General features: G+C 34.3%; 1 pseudogene; it reads left to right on the top strand.

Moving 5' to 3' along the window:
* Positions 1-6,654: 6,654 nt before the first annotated feature.
* LOC119056663 (translocon-associated protein subunit alpha-like) lies at positions 6,655-12,727 on the top strand (annotated as a pseudogene).
* The last annotated feature ends 528 nt before the right edge of the window (positions 12,728-13,255 follow it).

The following is a 13,255-nucleotide window of genomic DNA, read 5'->3' as shown; positions in this document are numbered from 1 at the left end:
CTCTCCTCTCTGATCTCATCTTTCCTCCTACCCCTCCATCCCATCACCTGTTCACATTGTTTCAGCTACTGTTAAGGTTCTACCATGCTTCCTCTTAATTCCTGGTTTTGGTACGTGCTTTTCCTTCTTTATGCATTCTCTTCTCCTCCTTGGATACCACCCAAATGCGGTCTTCAACTGGATAAGCCCTGGGTAATTCTCACTTATCACTAAGGTATTGTCTTCTCGGTTTTGTTAGGTGCCCTATTCTTCTTTCCATTTCATCCTTCACTACCTTGAACATGAGGCCTATCCCACAATGTTGCAATTTTAGAATAATTATTTGTTTTTTCATTAAATGTCATGCTCTTTGAGGGTGAAGGTATCTGTTATATTAAATATTATATATGACTACATACAGAGCAGGTACTTAACATTTTAATGTACAAATATGAAAGAAGTATTGGTATTTTAATTCAATAGTTTAAACATTAAAAGTAATCCTTGGTGTTAAGACTGTTCTCATAATTAGACATTCTATGTATGAATCCTCATAATGCTGATGATAAGATAATGGCTAAGATTTTATGATGTTTACAGTGAATCATTCTTTTCTAAATACTCAACATTTATTACTTTAATCCTTTTAACATCCCCATAAGAAGTTGTTATTATAGTCATTTTATATATGAGGACAGAGGCACTGAAATTTTAATTTTTCTCAAGGTCACATAGCTAGTAAGAGGTTATAGTAGGGTTCCACGGTTATAGTAATATATAAACATAACATTTTGAAAGACTTTCTATAGAAGAAAATACATATAAATATAAATATATATACTTATTTGTATATATAAATATATAAGTATAATAAATATATATTTGTTATATATGTGTAATAAATGCATATTTGTATAAATATATAATTTACATTATACATATGTGCATAATTGTATGTTGATATATATAAATACATAAAAAGCATGTATATATACACAGAGAGAAAAAGAGATCTCATTGCAGTCTCGGGTCAGGAATGAGTTGAGGGGAAAGTGGAGAAACTTTCATACAGTAATTAATGGGACCAGGCTAATAAAAGTTAAGTCAAAATTAAACATATATTTTCCAATATGATCTTACAAGATGACATACAAACAATGAAAGAAGGTTACATGTTATAGACTATGATGCTGCATATAACTTTTATTCATATTTTATTATCAAGAATTCCAATACATAGGAAGCCAAAGACAAAAAAATGCTGAGAAATATGCTCAGAGGAAAAAAATAGATATTTTTGTTGAGTGGTTTGAAGTCTCTACCACAAGGTCAAAGGCTAAGTTTGAACCTAGACGGTATGACTCCAGAGCTGATTCCTAAGAATCTATTAAATCTTCTGCAGCAGGAATGCACCATACCTATTTGATTTATACCCTATTAGATATATTTACTATGTCTTATGTAATGTTATATGTTTTATGCTAAAATATATAGACTGTATGTGCTGTTTAGTGTTTGAAAACAAATTAAAAGGTGTGTTTATATGTTTACATAGCAAGAACATGTCACACGTTGTGCTAAATATATAAAGGGAAGGATTGGTAATGTCATTGCCAAAATTTTATCAGCACCCTGGGTAATTATATGTTTGTGACTGTATAAATAGTTATATATTTAACAATAAACAAATAATTTTTCTACTCCTCTAAGTATATTTGTCTAAATCCGAGGAAAAAAGTTGGCCAAAATTAATAACATATTTAACATTAACAAATGATGGTTCAAGGGCCAAATCCATGGGAAAATTTTATTAGTTACATGAAAGTTAATCAATGTGAGTTGAATTAAATCTGAGGCACGTTTTTCCTTGGAGTACCACAAATAGCAAAGATTGTCAGAAGAATAGGGGGAGTAAGGCACAACTGACAGACAGCTGACATGTAAAGTGGAATACCAAAAAGATTATGTGAAAATGAGAATTTGTTTAATTTTAAGTCAGTTACAAGCCACTTAAAACTTGAAAAAGTGTCATTCTAAAATATTTCCCTGAGAAGCGAAGCGTGCTGTTTGGGATAAGCAGATAATTTAAGAAATTAATTTTTCATTGCTTATTTTTATCAGAAACATTGTAGAAATAGGACTCTTTAATCTGTACTAATTAATATACTAGTGAAAACTTATTGGTTAAAATAACTATTTTAATTTCAGGCATAACTTTGTAGGTAAAGGTCCAGAATTTGGGAGGTCCTCTCTGAGCTCGTCTTGCTTAGGTTGCTCATGTAACTGTAGCCAGCTGTCTGACTAGGAGTGTGCACTCATTGGAAGGCCCATCTGGGTAGGTTCACTCACCGTGGCTTGGCCCTGTACTTGGTATGCTGAGAGGGAATTTTTTCAAAACAACTCTCTTCTTTGGCCCAAAAGGCTTCTTGTAAGGAACCTGACTATTTTGTGAAAGATCTTAATATTTTAGGCATTTGTTTTTTTTTTCTTGGCAAATGGTGTCCTCTAAAAGCAAACAAGGTCGTTTTTTTGTTACTATAATCCAACTTCTCCCACCATGTAATGTTTTACATGGATGTACTTTCTTGGTGTCCCATAAGCCAGTCCCATGGATCTCTACCAGACTGCTTTCAAAATCTTGACAAGCAGACCTTACTCCGTGTCATTTAGATTAGAATCTGGGGATAAGGAGCAGGCATCGGTATTCTAAAAAAACAAAACAAAACAAAACTTTTCCACAATATTCCAATGTCACTTCACGATTGGAAATCATTGCCATAATTCATAAACTACATGCAAACTAGAAACATAAGAATAGTTACACACCTTGACCAGTTCCCTCTATGGCTCAAAGGAAAAAACAAAAAAGGAAAACAAAATCCAGGGCAGGGAAATGGCTTGCCCAAAAATACAGTGTTGACTATGACAGCAGCCTAGTCAGAAAAGAACTAGGAACAGAAAAGCACCCATGTCCTATTATTCAGAATGCTGATGGTGTGAAAGAATGACATAGACAAGGGAGAGAATATATGAAGATGTTCCCAAGGTTTTGCATGGCATGATCATTGTGAGATCTCACCTTGCTGGGGGAATGAGAAAGCCTCACCTTCGGAAATTAGCATGATGCAGCTCAGTGAAAAGAGGAGCTGCCCTCCCTTCTGAGTGGGAATATTAGTGCAGTTCCTAAATTCCCTGGCCTCTGTTCTCTTTCCTTTGTTCCATTTGCTTATAAATTTCCTTTTTGCTTTTATTTTCTTTTTATGACATTTTAAATACAAAAGTTTGGGAAATATTATAAAATTTGAAAAAAGCAAATTACCAATAAATCCATTTCACTACATAATGCCTGCAGCTTATAGTCAATTTTAACATAATAATTATTGGATAAAAGAATTTTGAAATCATCTTGAGTAACAAGAGGCATTTGCTACAATTTTCCCCTCACTCTTAGCTCAAATAATTCCGGTATGTGGTGATTAAATTTATTTTTTATTCACGTGGTAATTGTTAAATAATTATTTAAAATATTTAATTCATTTTTTATAACTTAATCATTGCCTTTAGGTTTACTTAGCTTTCTGGCTGCTAGTATAATTTTCATCATTGTTTTAAAATTTTTATTAAAATATCCTTAGGTAATATCTTCTTCAATTGTCTTGTTTTTGATATTTGTTGAGATGTATCAGCCTGTAACTCTGGATTTTTTTTTTGCCATCCTAATAATGTTTTTCCTTGAAGAAATAATTTATTTGATTATGCTCCTGATTTTTGTTCTTGTTTGGGCTTTTGTATTGTGTCTCATCTATCTGTATTATTCTTTTTAATTTTTTTTAGTTTAGTTTTTGTCTGAGTCTTAGTTGAAGTCCTTAGATTTCACATCTATAAATCAGTGTTGTAATGCGCCTTATTTGTTGTTTTTGAAACCTGTCTAGTTTCAATTAAACAATCATATTTTTCTCATATACTGTTTTCTGATTTCAAATTGTTCCTGTTTCATATTTCCTTTCTCCACATAAATAGGTAACATATTCTAATAAATCTTAATGAGATCATAAATCAAAAAACTTCTAATAGTGTAATATTGCTATTTTTATTCCGCTGTGTGGTTTTTATATAGTTTTGCTTTGTTTTTACACTACATCTACTTCATTGAATCAATTCCTCTAAGTATTCAGGAATGTCTCCTTGTTTTGACATAATGCATCTTTTTATAGAACTGGTAGTATTTTTTCTCCTATACTCAGAAAGTTTCTGTTTGTTCTGGCTGCTAGAGAAGGAAGAAACCCTGCCATATTGGGTTTCTAAAATGTTCATTGAGACCACATCCTGTTTCTTTCCCTCACACAGATTGTGAAGGGATTTCTCTCAGCATTTTCTCCAGTCAGATCCTGGCCACATTGCTCCTTCGGGGAAACTGGCGGTGGGAGACGTCAGAAATCTGACCCCGAGTCCCTCTTGTGTAACGATGGTGAGAAAGATGGGGCAGATGACTATTGCTAAATAACGTTGGTTGAGTGCTTATCATGGACTAGGCACTAGGCTGAGCACTTGCCCTGTTATTCAAACCATAACCCCTTTCTGTTTCGTACGTGAGAAAACCAATATATAAGGATTTTTAATACATTTTCCTAAGACTACACAACTATTGAGTCAAGAGCCTGGGCTGAACCAATGTTCTTACTCAATTCACCATTTTCTCCTGTTTATTATTTAACTAAAATAGTTTGAAGTTGAGGGAATTAGGCTACCATCCTTCCTTTTTTGGTTACCAATAAAATATTGCCTCCATTTTATATTCTGCTAGGCATTTCCATGGCTCTTTCGGAAGAGGAAAGATAAAGGGCCAATTTACAAAAAAACAACTTTCCCAGCATGTGCAAAAGAATGACAAACTACCGGCTAATCTGACTTCTAAATCTGAGATCTCTGCCCTTTCTTAACGATATAGAAACTTAAGTTCCAGAAATTCTCAAAGGCATAACTTTCAAATTGTTTGATAATTCCCTTCAAAATCTCAACAGGAAAACATTTAAGAAATCCAACTTAAAGACTGACTGTGTAAAATCTTTATTTCAACGGCTTCAGAAACTTAGCTATGAAGCATTTATTCCACAGGATTCACGGTCAGTAGGGGACACTAGTACCATTTTCAAAGGATTTTGGGTATTTGCCTGCTTCAGGCCATGTAACCAGAATGGTTTCAGTCCATCTCAGGACAATTGGATTATTGTAAAATTTACAAAGCAGCCAATTATAAAATATTTCTTATTCAGCACACTGATATAAAGTGACTTCATCAAAGTTTCTGGAAGAATGAATAAAAACCGTTGGCAAAGTGGAACATAACACAAAATAGATGAGAAACTGGAAATGCAACATTATAGAAGGTAGTAGGCAACTTGAAAGGGACTTATTTGAAAAGAGACTTGAGTGAGAATACTTGTTTAATATGACCATCAACACCTACCTGAGTGCTTGGCCCACAGGAAATGCTTAGTAAATACTTCCCCATGAAGTGATGAAGTAGCACTATAATCAGTGTCCAGAGAAACATAATTAAAACAGAATGTTGCATTGATTATTCAATTACCAGTTGGGAAAGATGCAAGTAGAGTGTCACCAAAATCGTGTGTTGGCATTTAAACGCCCCATGACACGTAGTGTTGCTGCTTAAGTAAAACTTAAGTACCCTTTTCACATATATTAAAATAATGCCCTTCAGAAAATTAGATTTGAGCCCTGGCTGGTGTAGCCCAATGGATTGAGCACGGGCCTGCGAACCAGAGTATCGAGGTTCTATTCCCAGTCAGGGCACATGCCTGGGTTGCAGGCCAGTTCCCAGTGAGGGACGCATGAGAGGCAACCATACATTGATGTTTCTCTCCCTCTCTCATTCCCTTCCCCTTTAAAGATAAATAAATTTTAAAAAAGAAAATTAGATTGAAAGTGCTTTGGAAACAGTCTACAGCCATATCACCCTGAACGCGTCTGATCTCACCTGAAAGTGCTTTGGAAAAAAAAGTGGTAAATAAGTATAATGGATTATTATTACTCATAGGTATATCCAAAAATGAGTATTTGAGTGTGAATATTTTTAGGTGTTTATTTTAAGCTCTGAAGTTTAACTTTTTTAAAATTTAACATTTTAATTGCAACATTTTACTAATATAGTGTTTCCACCCTTTTGTCCTGCAAAAGCATGTATATGGCATACAAGTCACATTCCGAGCAGTCCATGTATTGGAAACACTAATTATCCTGGGGCAGAAATCAGGGCTTCTTGATACCAGTCTAGTGAAATAAGCTTATTTCTTGTGAACTAAGAAGTATTTGTTTTAAGAACATATTAGCCATTGTGCAGAGAAGGGGGATTTTCACATGTGGGTGTTTGGGCACAGGTATGTGCGTATTGGTAAGACACTGTATTTTCAGTTAATTATTTTTAAATATTTCTTCTTAGCCATAAAATGCTTTGAAGTTTTTGTGCTAAATTCAATAATAGCCTCTCAAAAAACTCTCTTTATTTTTGGTCTTTTCTCTAAGACTTTGTTGAAAATAAAATTAGTGAATACTCTTTAATTGCAATTCTTTGAACATGTATTTCTTGTTACAAAATAATTTCACAAATATATTAATTCCAAAACTAGAACATTCCTTTGTCTCATGGGACCAAATATGTGTTATAACTGTCCCCCACCCAGTGCCATTTACCAGTGGAATGTCACTGATGCATGGGGGGTCGATAAATACATGTTTATTTTAATTTTACTATTTTTAATAACCTTAATGTTTAGTATTAGAGAAAGGGCATTAGAATGTGACGGCATGGTTTCAGTTCTCTGGCTGCCACCTAACAGGCTGATCTTAGGGAAGTCATTCAAGTTCTCTAAATCTGAATTTCCTCTTCTCGGATCCGGGGATAACAATAATGTCTACTGCACACTTTCATTGTAAGGATCAATTAAATCATGAAGAAAACCAGAAAGAATTACCAGTGTCTCTAAAGGTCTAAGCTTACAAATTACTTTAAGAATTGTTAGAATTTTAACAAGCTATCTTATATTTGGTATGACGAAGCACATGAATGAAATGGAATGATACCGTGAGCTGGATGGCCTCTTGTCCATCTCTGCCTCTTCTATAACCAAAAGTTTATCTCCATTCAGCAATCTTCAGTTATTGAATGTCTTTTATATGCCAAGAAAAGTGGAGATGAAAGTAAGCAGTGTTTTCTTCTCAGTACAGATAGTCTAGTAAAATGGGAATGTGTAAAAAAGTTAATGTAAATAAATGCTAAAATATTTTGTATGCAATATGTTAGACATTTTGGGCATGGTAGGATGGCATTTGACTTATGATTAGAGAATTTCCTTAAAAATGAAAATGGTTGAATCACTCAGAATTAGATATATGTAGTAAAGACTGGTAGGAAGAGTCTTCTGGGAAGCAGGTATGGTAAGAACACAGGCATAGAAGTTCAGCCAAGTATACAGTGGAAATGAAGCTACAAGCAGTTCTTTATTATGTGAAAAGAGAGAAGAAACAGAGACTAGTCAAAAATAAGGCTGGAAAGCAAGAGGGGTACTAAGTCATGAGGGCCCTTTTGAGCTTACATTATGTCCCGTGCAAATGAAAGCATAATCTACTGGGATTAGTGTTGGCTGGATCCCCAAGTTAACTGCTGTGAAATACATAAAAATGGAAGAGCTCGGCCAGAGAAAATAAAGGATGGTACTATCATGACTAAAAGTGTGGTCTCTGTGTTGGTCACGTGGATTCAAATCCTAACTCTAACAGTTTCTGGTTAGGAAATTTGAGAGGCAATTTGTTTAACCACTAGGAGCATTAGTTTAATTATTAGAAAACTACATATAACAGTTAATATTATCTATCTTTGATTTGGCTCTATGAAGAGTAAATAAGCTAATATGTAAAAGTATTCCATAATAACACTCAGTAAATGCTATCATTATTGATACTGTCTCTAAGCCAGAAGAGAAGGGGTTTGCTCAGTTAGGAGATGATCACAGTAGCTCAGTTAAGAGATAAAGGCCTAAATTAGTGAAAGTATGGGGGAAATGCTTGCTACTCAGAGTCTAGCAAATAGTAAGGTTTCAATGTGTGTTGAATGACATGTAATAGATATAGAATTAGGTATGTGGTAATCATATTACTATAGTTGTAAATAAATAATTAAAGTATTTATTTTTAATTAAAAATAGCTACACAATTGTACCATAACTAAGCAAAATAAAAAAACAGTGATCAACTTTGATTTTTGTTTTTTCCACTGAATTGACTCCTTGTGTTGGCATTTGAAAGCTTTGGCTCTGCTGTGTTTATTGCACTTAGCCTAAAGATGTAAAGGGTGCAGACGATAAAGGCTGAAAAAAAATATTTAAACTTCTTTACCTGAAACCAGTATAATTTCATTAAGCAATGCAACCCCAAAAATTCAATTAAAAAGAATATACTTTATGTGGTAAGTTTAAGATACACATTGAATTAATAGGATTAGAGAAAACCTTGTGATGATGTGGTCAAATCTTTTCTTCTTAGTTCTGAATAACAAAGTAATTCACAGTAGGAAGCTGCTGTATATAAGGGAAAAGTTCCCCAAACACACTAGCAGGGTATTTCCCTCTGTAAATTTATGGTATTTTCAGTTGTGGGACAAATGATCGAACTTTTTAAAGCTACATTTATATAAGTAATTTCCATAGTCTGGGTTCTCTTTGCTCTCAATTTCTGCATAAATCAATTTTTTTAGCAAATTGGCTATGTGCATTCCTCATATACTGAAGCACTGTACTCTATTTTTGAAAAAAAAACATTGTAAGGATTTGCCATATTAAGTAATAGTAAGTGATAAACAGATAGTCTGTCCTTTGAGTTTCTTTATAATTAGATTCGAGCAATGTCCCTCAAAGTGACATAAACTTTGTCACTATGTTTAATAAACTTTGTCTTTGTCTCTATCATGTGTTGACAATATTAGCTACTAAGCTGAGATTTGGCAAATGAGTGACTGGGAATGAAAGGGAGAGTGATCAACAGTTTAAAAAAGGGGGAGAGTGATATCACAGAGGCAGAGGTACAGAAGATAAGGAAGAGTTCCAAGCAGGGAGGTTATAAAAAGTTTTACTAAAGAAATGGCATATTAACTGAGCTTTGATTGATGAGGAACTCAGCAGGGGAACTATATGGAGAGAGAACATGCCAGAGTAGTGCAAGCAAAAACATCCAGGTGCTATTAAACATGTCATAACATTCAGGTATCAGTAGTACAAAAGACAGATGGAAGAGGGATATGGAAGAGGAACTGGTGAGGTAGACAGAGACCAACTTGTGCTTGGTCTTTAAAAAAAGGCTGAAAGGCCTGGGCATTTTTCTGTTGGCAAAGAAAAGCCCTATTTTTAACAGTAGCAACAGCTCATATATTCTGTACTTTAAGATGACTTCCCTCAGGATAATATACTGACCCCACATAGAACCCAGGAGCAGAGTGCACAGTTTTGCAATGGAAATTTCTCTATTATACAACAAACAAATGCACACACTCACATACACACACACAACCCACACCTACATTACTAAATAAACTGGTTCCCAAGTAAATCAACTGAATAGCATAGAATAAAACTTATATGTGAAAACCTAAACCAACCTTGATTAGATGACAAACTCTCTCTGTAGCATGAAGGCAATGATTAACCTTTCAATTTTTGTTTCTCTTACCACGGCACAGAGGCTGTGGATGATGTTGCTGCAAGAAAGATTCTCCTATGGGTGTGTATGCACAATCTTTAATGACTTTGTACAATAATGTCATCATTATCATTTCTATTCCATAACCGATATTAGACATCAAATAAGTTAAAGGTGATTAGTATAGCAATAGCCTTGTATTTTCTCCCCATTTTAGTTTTATTTTAATGTAAACCAATTCTTATATTAGTATCAGTAGTAAAACAAAATCTCTGCACATCATAGCTGATTGGGAAACACCATTCAGAGTCCTTTGCCTGAGAAGCATTGCCTTAAAGCACTAAAATGGAAAAAATATATATATTTTTTAGGGGAATCCCAACTTCCCTTTTTATTTGATTACTGGAAAAAAATCCCATGTTCTAAAAGCACTAGACTACACTTTAAGAGTGATCCCTCTTAAAGTGGGTATCCCAGGGCACAGTAATAGATTTCACTTTCAGGTTCCTTGTATAAACTCATGGATTTTTCTTCCCTCAAGTACAGTCGTGTTGAACTGATATTTTTTGGTCTAAGTTGGTAGATATCAAAATTATCACAATGAAAATACCTAGAATAATCATGATATTACCAATAATTTTGCATCAACATTTTTCTGGTTTTCTGAAAATAGGAAGAGTGATTTTCCCCCCAAGGGAGGAGAAGACAAAAAAAAAAGTATGTTGGAGCCAAAAGCCTTACTTGCTGTGAAAATTGCAAATGTTTGCCTGGAGCAAATATGTGAAAATTTGCAATTTGTTGTAGGTGTGGAATTTTGCTATTTTTCACAGTGGAGGAACTGTTCTGTATAGTTTATTTTCTCCCCCTAGATGTGTGATTCTGGGAGAAATTCTGAGATCAATGTATTTTAATACCAAAGATGGCAAGGTGAACAATTACTCTCAATAATAACTAAAAATTCTGCTATGTAACTCAATGAAATGCTTTTTTTCAAAGTTGAATTGTAGCACTTGTTATGAGAAAGAATAGTTCTAATTGTGTATTAAACTTTCACCTACCACAAAAATTCTGTATTGTACCATAATACTTTTATTCGAGTATATTGTTATCTAAAATTAAAGAGAGGTAGAGCAGGTGGATTAAAATTATTTAGCCCTGGATGGTGTAGTTAAGTCGATTGAGCATGGGCTGAGAACCAAAGGGTTGCCAGTTCAATTCCCAATCAGGGTACATGCCTGGGTTGTGGGCCAGATCCCCAGTAGGGGGTGTGCAAGAGGCAACAACACATTAATATTTTTCTTTCTTTCTTCTTCCCTTCCCCTAACTCTAAAAATAAATATATAAAATGTTTTTTTTAATGTCAGAAACTATTTTTTTAATATTTAAACTTTGGTGGCATAAATAATATACCTAAAATTTTGATGTCAATCTTGCATATATGGAGTTAGACTCAGATATCATTTCAAATTGAAATAATTCATTAAATTAATATTTAACAATTCCAAAATTACACAATAGTAAAAACTTCTACCTATGTATAATATACATTTCACTTAAAATTGAAAGCATATATTTCTGTAAAAAGGAAATAAAGGAATTCTATATTTCCTTCTAATCCTTGTTATACTATAAACTCTATTTTTCTTCTGATTTTTTCTAAGAAAAACTGTGAAATACTGCATTTGGATTTTCTCTTGCAGCCACTCCCTAGGTGATGCCAGACCGCATTGGCTTCATACCTCTCCTCTTTCACACGTTAAATTTTCTGTCCCATTTCTCTTGCCATCAGGTTCACCTTCCATTTAAATTCTAAAATTATAATTTGTTTCTTTCATTAAATAACTTATATTTTAAAAGATTTTCCAGGACTCTCTTTTTCTTCTTAGGTAACATGTGCGTTTTAGAGTTCTTCCAAAAGAAATGTAGGACACGGTGAAGAAAGAAATTTGATGACAGAAAAAAATTTAGAAGAGAGAAAAAACACTTGGAAAATTTAATTATAAGGCCCAGAGATAGAGCCAGGAAACCAAGAGTCAGTAACAGCAACTCAGGATCTTACAGAACATGAAGAAACAGTGGAAGATTAAATAACTGAAGGTAAATATGATGAAACAGAGGTGGAGGAAGCTGAGCTCACAGATTTGGCAGAAGATAAAGAGGAAGAAGATGTATCTGGTGAGCTTGAATCTTCACCAAGCATAGATACAACAATTGTTTTTTGTGAATGGAAACTTTCCAGCAGATTACACTATGAAATTCTTGGTAGGCTTTACAAACAAGGGTACAGAAGATTTTGTTGTTGAATTTCTAGATGCTTCATTTTGTTATCCTTAGGACCACCAATCTAATATCCAGAATTTCACAACTCTTCCTCTGAACACCGGAGTGCCACCTCAGACACAGGCAACTTTTGAGTGTACCTTCATTTCTGCAGAGCCCATAGGTGGACAACACGTTGGTCTAGTCACTGATGTTATTCAAACAGCAATGTATTTCAAGATGCTATCTTCATTCAAACAGTTATGATTATTGAAACAAAGACTGGGCTCCGACTAGTGTGGCTTGGTTGGTTGGGCCTGGTTCTGCAAAGCGACGGATTGCCAGTTTGATTCCCAGTCAGGGCATGTGGCCGGGCTGGAGGTTCAGTCTTTGGTCTGGGTGTGTGCTACCAATCAAAGTTTCTCTCGCGCCATGTTTCTCTCCCTCTCTTTCTCCTTACCTTCCCTTCTCTCTAAAAATAATAAAAAGTATAAATAAGATCCTAAAATAAGAAAGAGAGAATGGGTTAGATCTAGAAAATACCATTATGTATATGTTCTTTGCATGTCTTCAGCACTTGGTTGCTGTTGGCCTTCATCACCTCTTAGCGTCTAGAAAGTTCTGGAGACCCATACAGAAAGTAGAGATGAATATATCAGGTCAAGATGATGTTGACATGAGTTGAACTCCTCATGAAACCTTGAATCAAATCAATAAAGCCTCAGCAAGAATATAGCTCAGGAAATAGGCGCAGAAGAGATCAGTGGGGACTACTGAGTAAATGTCCTTTTGTGCAACAATTCAGTCTTATCCTGCTCTGATTCTTGTCCTGATGGGAATTAGTGCAGAGAGGAGTCATATCACCATAGAAGAAACTGAGCAATCAGTCTGCAGTGATAATATTGTTGAAAGTACAGTGCATTCATTTTCTAAAGTAACAAATTTGTTTTTTAAACCATTAAAATCTATGTGTGTGCATGTGTAAATAAAAGAAATGTAGGACATTATATATCTCTGTGTCAATGGAATTTTCTAATATGCAGATAGCAAAACTAAATCATTTCTTTGATAGCTACCTGACTAATATACTCAAAATCTATTTTAATTAACAATATACTGTGTATATCAGATTCTGAAAGGCCATCTTATCATTTGAATTAATGTATAAATCACCTTTCACTTTTCAAGTATGAAAATCACTAGAAAATGAAAAACTTGGTAGACTATTTCTGCATCTCCCAATCTCCCTGGAAATGCTACATGAAGTTGTTTTTGGTCTGCCCAGGATTTGGCAACTTTTAGTACCTTA

This window comes from Artibeus jamaicensis, unplaced genomic scaffold (genome assembly GCF_021234435.1).
Source record: "Artibeus jamaicensis isolate MK-2021 breed Jamaican fruit bat unplaced genomic scaffold, CSHL_Jam_final contig_603, whole genome shotgun sequence".
Lineage (NCBI taxonomy): Eukaryota > Metazoa > Chordata > Mammalia > Chiroptera > Phyllostomidae > Artibeus > Artibeus jamaicensis.
This window is presented reverse-complemented; position numbering and strand designations above follow the sequence as displayed.